Consider the following 6617-nt stretch of genomic DNA (forward strand, 5'->3'; position numbering starts at 1 on the left):
GGGCGACAGAGCGAGACTCTGTCTCAAAAAAAAAAAAAAAAAAGGATGCTCCATCAGTTTCTGCCACCACTTGCTGGAGACGCTGTATGACCCTGACTCCTCTCAAAGGGTGAAAGGCTCAGTTGCACCCCAGACCCCCCCTCAAGCAGAGGATAAACTCCCGGCCCCACCACCTGCCTGGCCTCTGTGAGAGTGGCGTGCAGGCTGACCCTGGAAGAAGAGGGACGTTCGAGCGGGGTGGGCGGCCTTCTACTGCTAGGCTGGGCTCTGGGGTGGGTGGAGACTGGCCGCCATCAGCCTTCAGGGTTCCGGAAGCAGGGAGGGCAGAGGCTGGCCCAGCCTATGGGAGACCCCGCAGAGGCGTGGCCTCCGGGCTAATCCTGCCCCAACTCTCCCAGGGCGGGATTTCTTTTCTTTTTTCCTTTAATCTCTTTATCTACAGGCTCCAAGGCTTGATGAGCTCCAGATGTCTCAGCATGCCAGAAGAGGCTTAGGATCCCCTGCCAAATATCAGGGAGATAAGAACACACCAGATGGGCACAAACCAGAGCTGGTGACCCCAGTTCCCTTTAAGGCAGTGACATGTCATTACAAGCCGGAAGTCCCCGCCCGAGAGAACAGTCCCCAGGGCTTGCTAAGCATGCGTGGTATCAAGAGGCGCACTGAGATGCTCCTACAGCCTCCTCCCCACATGGGACTCCTCACAGCCCCGGCCTCAGCCTCCCCCACAGGGCGGAGGCTCACTCTCACCCACTCTGGGCCAGGAACGCAGCCGGCTTGCCTTTTGTCCAATTGGGTGCTCTTTCTTTGCCACTGATACAAAGTGGGGACACACTCCGCTTCCAGTGATGCCCGGGCTGCAGGAGGCTGGGGGAGAAGTGCCCGCTGCCCGGCCTTCAACCTGAGCTGCCTCCAACACTGCAGAGCCCAGACCCCTGCAGCTGTGAGGTGAGGTGGAGAGGCGGCTGCCTGCTGGGAGGGGGCTGACTATAGGGAGGGAGCTGACCGCGGGGAGGGGGCTGCCTGCGGGGAGGGGGCTGCCTGCGGGGAGAGGGCTGCCTGCGGGGACTGGGCTGCCTTCGAGAGGTGGCTGCCTGCGGGGAGCGGGCTGACTATGGGGAGGAGCTGCCTGCGGGGAGGGAGCTGCCTGCGGGGAGGGGGCTGACTGCCGTGCAGGCCGCGTGGTTCCCCCGAGAGTGGGGACCCCTGACGTCAGGCAATATTTCTCCAAAGGCTCCCTCACCTTGTCCTTTGGCGTCTGGGGTGCTCAGAGGAAGGGGGAATCTGGGTGGGTGTGGAGAGGGTCACTGGAGAGGGTAAGGGCCGGAGTGATCCCCTTGGGGAGGAGGCAGAGGAGAAGCTGTGGAGACCCAGAGAGAAGAGGTGGGTGCGCCTGGGCCTCTCCAGTTTGTTTCTCAGAACCGGGGAAGATTACCGTAGAAGGGAGGACCCTGTGGGGAAGAAGCTTCCAGAGACCTTCTGGAGAGGTCAGCCAGGGCCAGCCAGGGCCAGAAGCAGAAGGCCAGCTGCAGTGGACAGTCAGGGCTGCAGGAGGCTTGGGAACCAGGGCTGCCCTCCTTGGGCTGAACCCTGTGCCTAGAGGACCATGGCCCTGGGCAAACGCGCTGCTTTCTGGGCCCGCTGGAGGGTAGGGCATGACACCGTGGTGCTAGGGGCAGGCGGGGACATGAGGAGGTAGACAAGCGGCCTGAGTCACCAGGTACAACCACTGCACCCCGTTGTGACTGCCCCTGGGTCCGACACAGATTTGGGGTGGTCAGGAATTTCCCTTGACCTCCTTAGGCACTCATGAGTTTCTAGGTTGAGCAAATAAAAAGTCCAAGATGCCCAGCTTATTCTGAATCTCAGATAAACAACAAATAGTCATTTTTACCAATGTTGGGGACATACTTATGCTAAAATTGTTTATCTGAAATTCAAATTTAATTGGGCATCTTACCCGGCACGGCCGGGTGGTGGCTGTCACACTGTGCAGGTGGAGGGACCAGGACGTCTCGGATGGAGGCGTCTGGCATGGCTGGGTGGTGGCTGTCACACTGCAGGCGGAGGGACCAGGACATCTCGGATGGAAGCATCTGGCATGGCTGGGTGGTGGCTGTCACACTGTCGTCCGCCCAGACTGTTCTGAGCCCAGCCCTGACTCCAGGCTGAGACGTCTGTCCACCCAGGCTGTTCTGAATCTAGCCCTGACTCCAGGCTGAGACAGGCGTTCATTCACCCAGACCGTTCTGAGCCAGCCTGACCTCAAGAGATCCGCTCACCTCGGCCTCCTAAAGTGCTGAGATTACATGTGTGAGCCACCACGCCCAGCCCAATTTACTCTTTACACTAGAATTGGCAGTAGGTGGGCCTGGTGGCTCACATCGGTAATCTCATCACTTTGGGAGGCCAAGGCAGGAAGATAGCTTGAGGCCAGGAGTGAAACCACTTTAACAAGATTATAACAATGAGAGGAGCCGGGCGCGGTGGCTCACGCCTGTAATCCCAGCACTTTGGGAGGCCGAGGCGGGCGGATCACGAGGTCAGGAGATCGAGACCATCCTGGCTAACACAGTGAAACCCCATCTCTAATAAAACTACAAAAGAAAAATTAGCCGGGCGAGGTGGCTGGCACCTGTAGTCCCAGCTACTCGGGAGGCTGAGGCAGGAGAATGGCGTGAACCTGGGAAGCGGAGCTTGCAATGAGCCGAGATTGCGCCACTGCACTCCAGCTTGGGTGACAGAGTGAGACGCCTGCTCAAAAAAAAGAGAAGAATCTAACATAACTGACTCCAGCTTGCTTCTAATCTCACAAGCTAACCTGCCTTTGCTCAGGTGGCATAGGCCAAGCTAACTATGGGAGGAATTTAGTTCATAGTTTAAAGTAAGGATGGGCCAGGCATGATGGCTCACACCTGTAATACCTTTGAAAGACCAAGGCAGGTGAATCACCTGAAGTCAGGAGTTCAAGACCAGCCTGACCAACTTGACAAAACTCTGTCTCTACTAAAAAAATTAAAAATTAGCTGATGTGGTGGCGGGCACCTGTAATCCCAGCTACTCAGGAAGCTGAGGCAGGAGAATCACTTGAACCTGAGATGCGGAGGTTGCAGTGAGCCGAGATTGTGCCATTGTACTCCAGCCTGGGTGACAAGAGCGAAACTCCATCTCAAAACAAAAATAAATAAATACAAATAAAAAAGAAAGTAAGGACGATAATAGTCTCTTCCCAAAACTACTCCACTCCTTGAGACCAAAGCCGCCTTTGTAAAACTAATGAAAGACCACAAGGTTAGCATTATGGTAGGGGCTTGACGTTTATATATACTATATATATTTTTTTATATATATATATAAAAAATATCTATATATATTTTTATATCTCAGCTCACTGCAATCTCTGCCTCCCCCCCCCCCCCCCCCTGGGGGTTTCAATGATTCCTGGCCCAGCCCCTCCGAGAGTGGCTGGGATTACAGGCGCTGCCGTGCACCCAGTTTTTTTTTTTTTTTTTTTTTTTCGTATTTTTAGTAGAGACGGGGTTTCACCGTGTTGGCCAGGCTGGTCTCAAACTCCTGACCTTGTTATCCGCCTGCCTCGGCTTCCCAAAGTGCTGGGATTACAGGTGTGAGGCATGGCGCCCAGCCCAGGGGCTTGACTTCTGCTTATGAGCCAGGATAGGTAGTCAAGGAAGTGACCATATCCTTAGGATGCAGCCACCATGACCACTGTACAGTCAACACAGTAAGCCTTTGCATTTGCACTGTGGTCCAGCTCCTCCAAGCAAAGCTAGCTCCAGGAGAGAAATCCCCCCTCCCCAACTAGAGAGCATGCATATTTGACTTTCCCTGTCCTCAGACTGACCCTTTGTTCATTATAATAGAAAACACACCCCTGGGTGGAGATTTAAGATGCTAATGAGACACGCAACTTATGAACAAGCAGGTGCAGGTACTGCGCATGTGCACCCAGAGGACGCACCCCCCAGAACATGTTTCCTAGCAACGCCTCTGCCCACCCGCTGTGAGTAATCATGGAAGACTCCCATGGAGGAGCCTCCCTGATGCCAGTCTCTGCTGTCTCGCCCTTACGAGCAGACGGCCCTGAATCCTCTCTCTCAGGGCCTCCTGTCTCCTGCGTCGCACTTTCAAAATATTCTTTCTCCTTTACAATACATTGCTCTGTGCTGCTTCTCCTTGGCTGTGTGTCTCTTGTTTAAATTCTTTTAAACTAAGAAGACAAGAATGGAGGCCTCCCAGCAGCCGTCAACGTTTCTGGTGCCGTGACTCAGATGGAGGTTTGTCCGTGTCATTCACTCCAGTTTCCCTTCCCCGAGCGGGTACCGTGGCAGTGCCAGGCTGCCTGGTTGGCTGCTGCTGCTTTTCCCGGGGCTGTTTCAGTCAAGCGCTGGGAAAGGTTTCTAAGTTGCCTGTACCCTTCCTGTGGATATACGTGCTGCTGCCCTCTGGCTGCCTCTGCACCACTCATCATTATCCTAGCCACGCGGGTTGCTCTCAACATTCAGTATTTGGGCTGTTTGCTGCTTCATTTCACACCTTTCTGGCCTCATTTCAGACGCAGCTGTTTGCTGTTCCTCTGGTAGCACTCGGCCGCCACCTCGTGGCCATTGTGATTTATTGTCTGATCGCGTTTTCTGTTTTACAAAATTTTCTTTTTTTCTTTTTTCTTTTTTTTTTCTTTTTTTCTTTTTTTTTTTGACGGAGTCTCTTTTGCCCAGGCTGGAGTGCAATGACACCATCTCGGCTCACGGCAACCTCTGCCTCCTGGGTTAAAGCAACTCTCCTGCCTCAGCCTCCCGGGTTGCTGGGACTACAGGGGTCTGCCACCACGCCCAGCTAATTTTTTATACTTTTAGTAGAGATGGGGTTTCACCATGTTGGCCAGGCTGGTCTTGAACTGCTGACCTCAAGTGATCCATCCACCTTGGCCTCCCAAAGTGTTGGGATTACAGGCATGAGCCACCGCGCCTGGCCAAAGTCTGTTTTGAGGGACACATTAAGAGTGCCCTGTCCCTCCAGACCTTATGCATTTCCAGCTCCTTCAGATGGTCCTTCAGCTGGCTTTCCTTGCTGAACAAAAGATGCTTGGTCATGTAGATGCCAGGCCGCGGGATTGCATCAGACATTCCAGGCATTGTATTGGACATCACCAATGGCCAACCAGCAAGGCAGGCAAAGGCTTGCTGGCGAGATGTGGGGCCTCCCAGCCAGCAGGGGGGGCCACGTCAGTCGGGCCTGGAGACTTCCAGCGCCCATGAGACCCAGGACGGTGCATGCCAAATGCCCGTGACCTCCTAGGGCCCTGGTTTCATGAGGATTCAAGGGGATGTCCCAGACCCTGTCATGGTCCAGCTTGGCTCAGGGACACCTGTGACCTCCTGGACTTTGGGATCTGTTTTTTCATTGCAGGATTATCTCGGCACCATGGGAACCACTTCCTTTACTCTCACTGACCGTCCCTGGGACATATCTTTAAAAATTGGAACACCTTTTGGGTAGATGAGCTAAAAAGGAAAAGACATCTTATGTTACACTGGTTGGCCTGGGTACAAGTTCGCTGACAATGAAAAGTGGTCAGAGAGTGGAACCGTGAGCTTCACTGACATCTTGCAGCTCTGTCTTTCCATAGGAATCAGGGACAATGGTCCTAAGTACCCTATAAGCAAGCATCTGTGGCCTTACAACAGAACCCGGCTCTACGCAAAAGCTGCAGGCTAAAATCCAGTAAGCTAGAAAGCCCCCCAGACCCATGCGAAGACCCTCTTTTATTAAAGGGAAGGGTCCCCAGGCCCCATGGCCCAACTCCAAGTCCAGATAGGGGTTCTCAGGGCTCCTTACCTCCTTCTGACTCCCCAGCATCCCCTGCACTATCAGAGTCTCCTGTGGAATCTAATCCCATTTCACCCTCTCCTTATGCTCCTCCTTTGCAGGTACAACAGGGACTTGCCCGGCTGGAGGTACTCGCACTGGGACATCACACCATCCAGGGCCAGAGAAAGTGCTCCCCTTATGGGAGGTCCCAAATGGAGAGGGGACCATTATGGCACATGTCCCATAAATGATCTAATTTATGGACTCACATCAACAAATGATCGAATCCAGTGGAAGCAAAAAAACAAAAACTCACCTTCTGTAGCAGAGAAATGGAGAGTAGCCCTAGGAGTCCCCCCAAAACTGGGAGAAACGCCGTGTCTGGTTGTGGGAGGACACCTCGTTCTGTTGTGGGAGAGACGCCTCGGCTGGTTGGCTCCTTAGGGCAGTCACAGCCATCGCCATTCCAGTAGAAGAAGCCCAAAACCTGACTTTTTTGGGTTTTTTTTGGTGTTTTGTTTTGTTTTGTTTTGTTTTGTTTTGTTTTTTTGAGATGGAGTCTTGCTCTGTCAACCCAAGCTGGAGTGCAGCGGTGCAATCTCAGCTCACCGCAACCTTCACTTCCGGGTTCAAGCGATTCTCCTGCCTCAGCCTCCTGAGTAGCTGGAATTACAGGCGTGCACCACCACATCTGGCTAATTTTTGTATTTTTAGTAGACGCGGGGTTTCACCACATTGGCCAAGCTGGTCTCAAACTCCTGACCTCAAGTGATCACCTGTCTCAGCCT

The 6617-nt window shown here is 53.6% G+C and overlaps 1 long non-coding RNA gene across 1 annotated transcript; it reads left to right on the plus strand.

Moving 5' to 3' along the window:
- The first annotated feature begins 449 nt into the window (after nucleotides 1–449).
- Nucleotides 450–6394, plus strand: LOC108536558 (uncharacterized). Its single transcript, XR_001887548.1, has 3 exons — nucleotides 450–948; nucleotides 3882–4021; nucleotides 5949–6394. It is a non-coding gene; the product is annotated as an uncharacterized LOC108536558 (long non-coding RNA).
- The last annotated feature ends 223 nt before the right edge of the window (nucleotides 6395–6617 follow it).

This window comes from Rhinopithecus bieti, unplaced genomic scaffold (genome assembly GCF_001698545.2).
Source record: "Rhinopithecus bieti isolate Rb0 unplaced genomic scaffold, ASM169854v2 scaffold_13617, whole genome shotgun sequence".
Taxonomy (NCBI): Eukaryota; Metazoa; Chordata; class Mammalia; order Primates; family Cercopithecidae; genus Rhinopithecus; species Rhinopithecus bieti.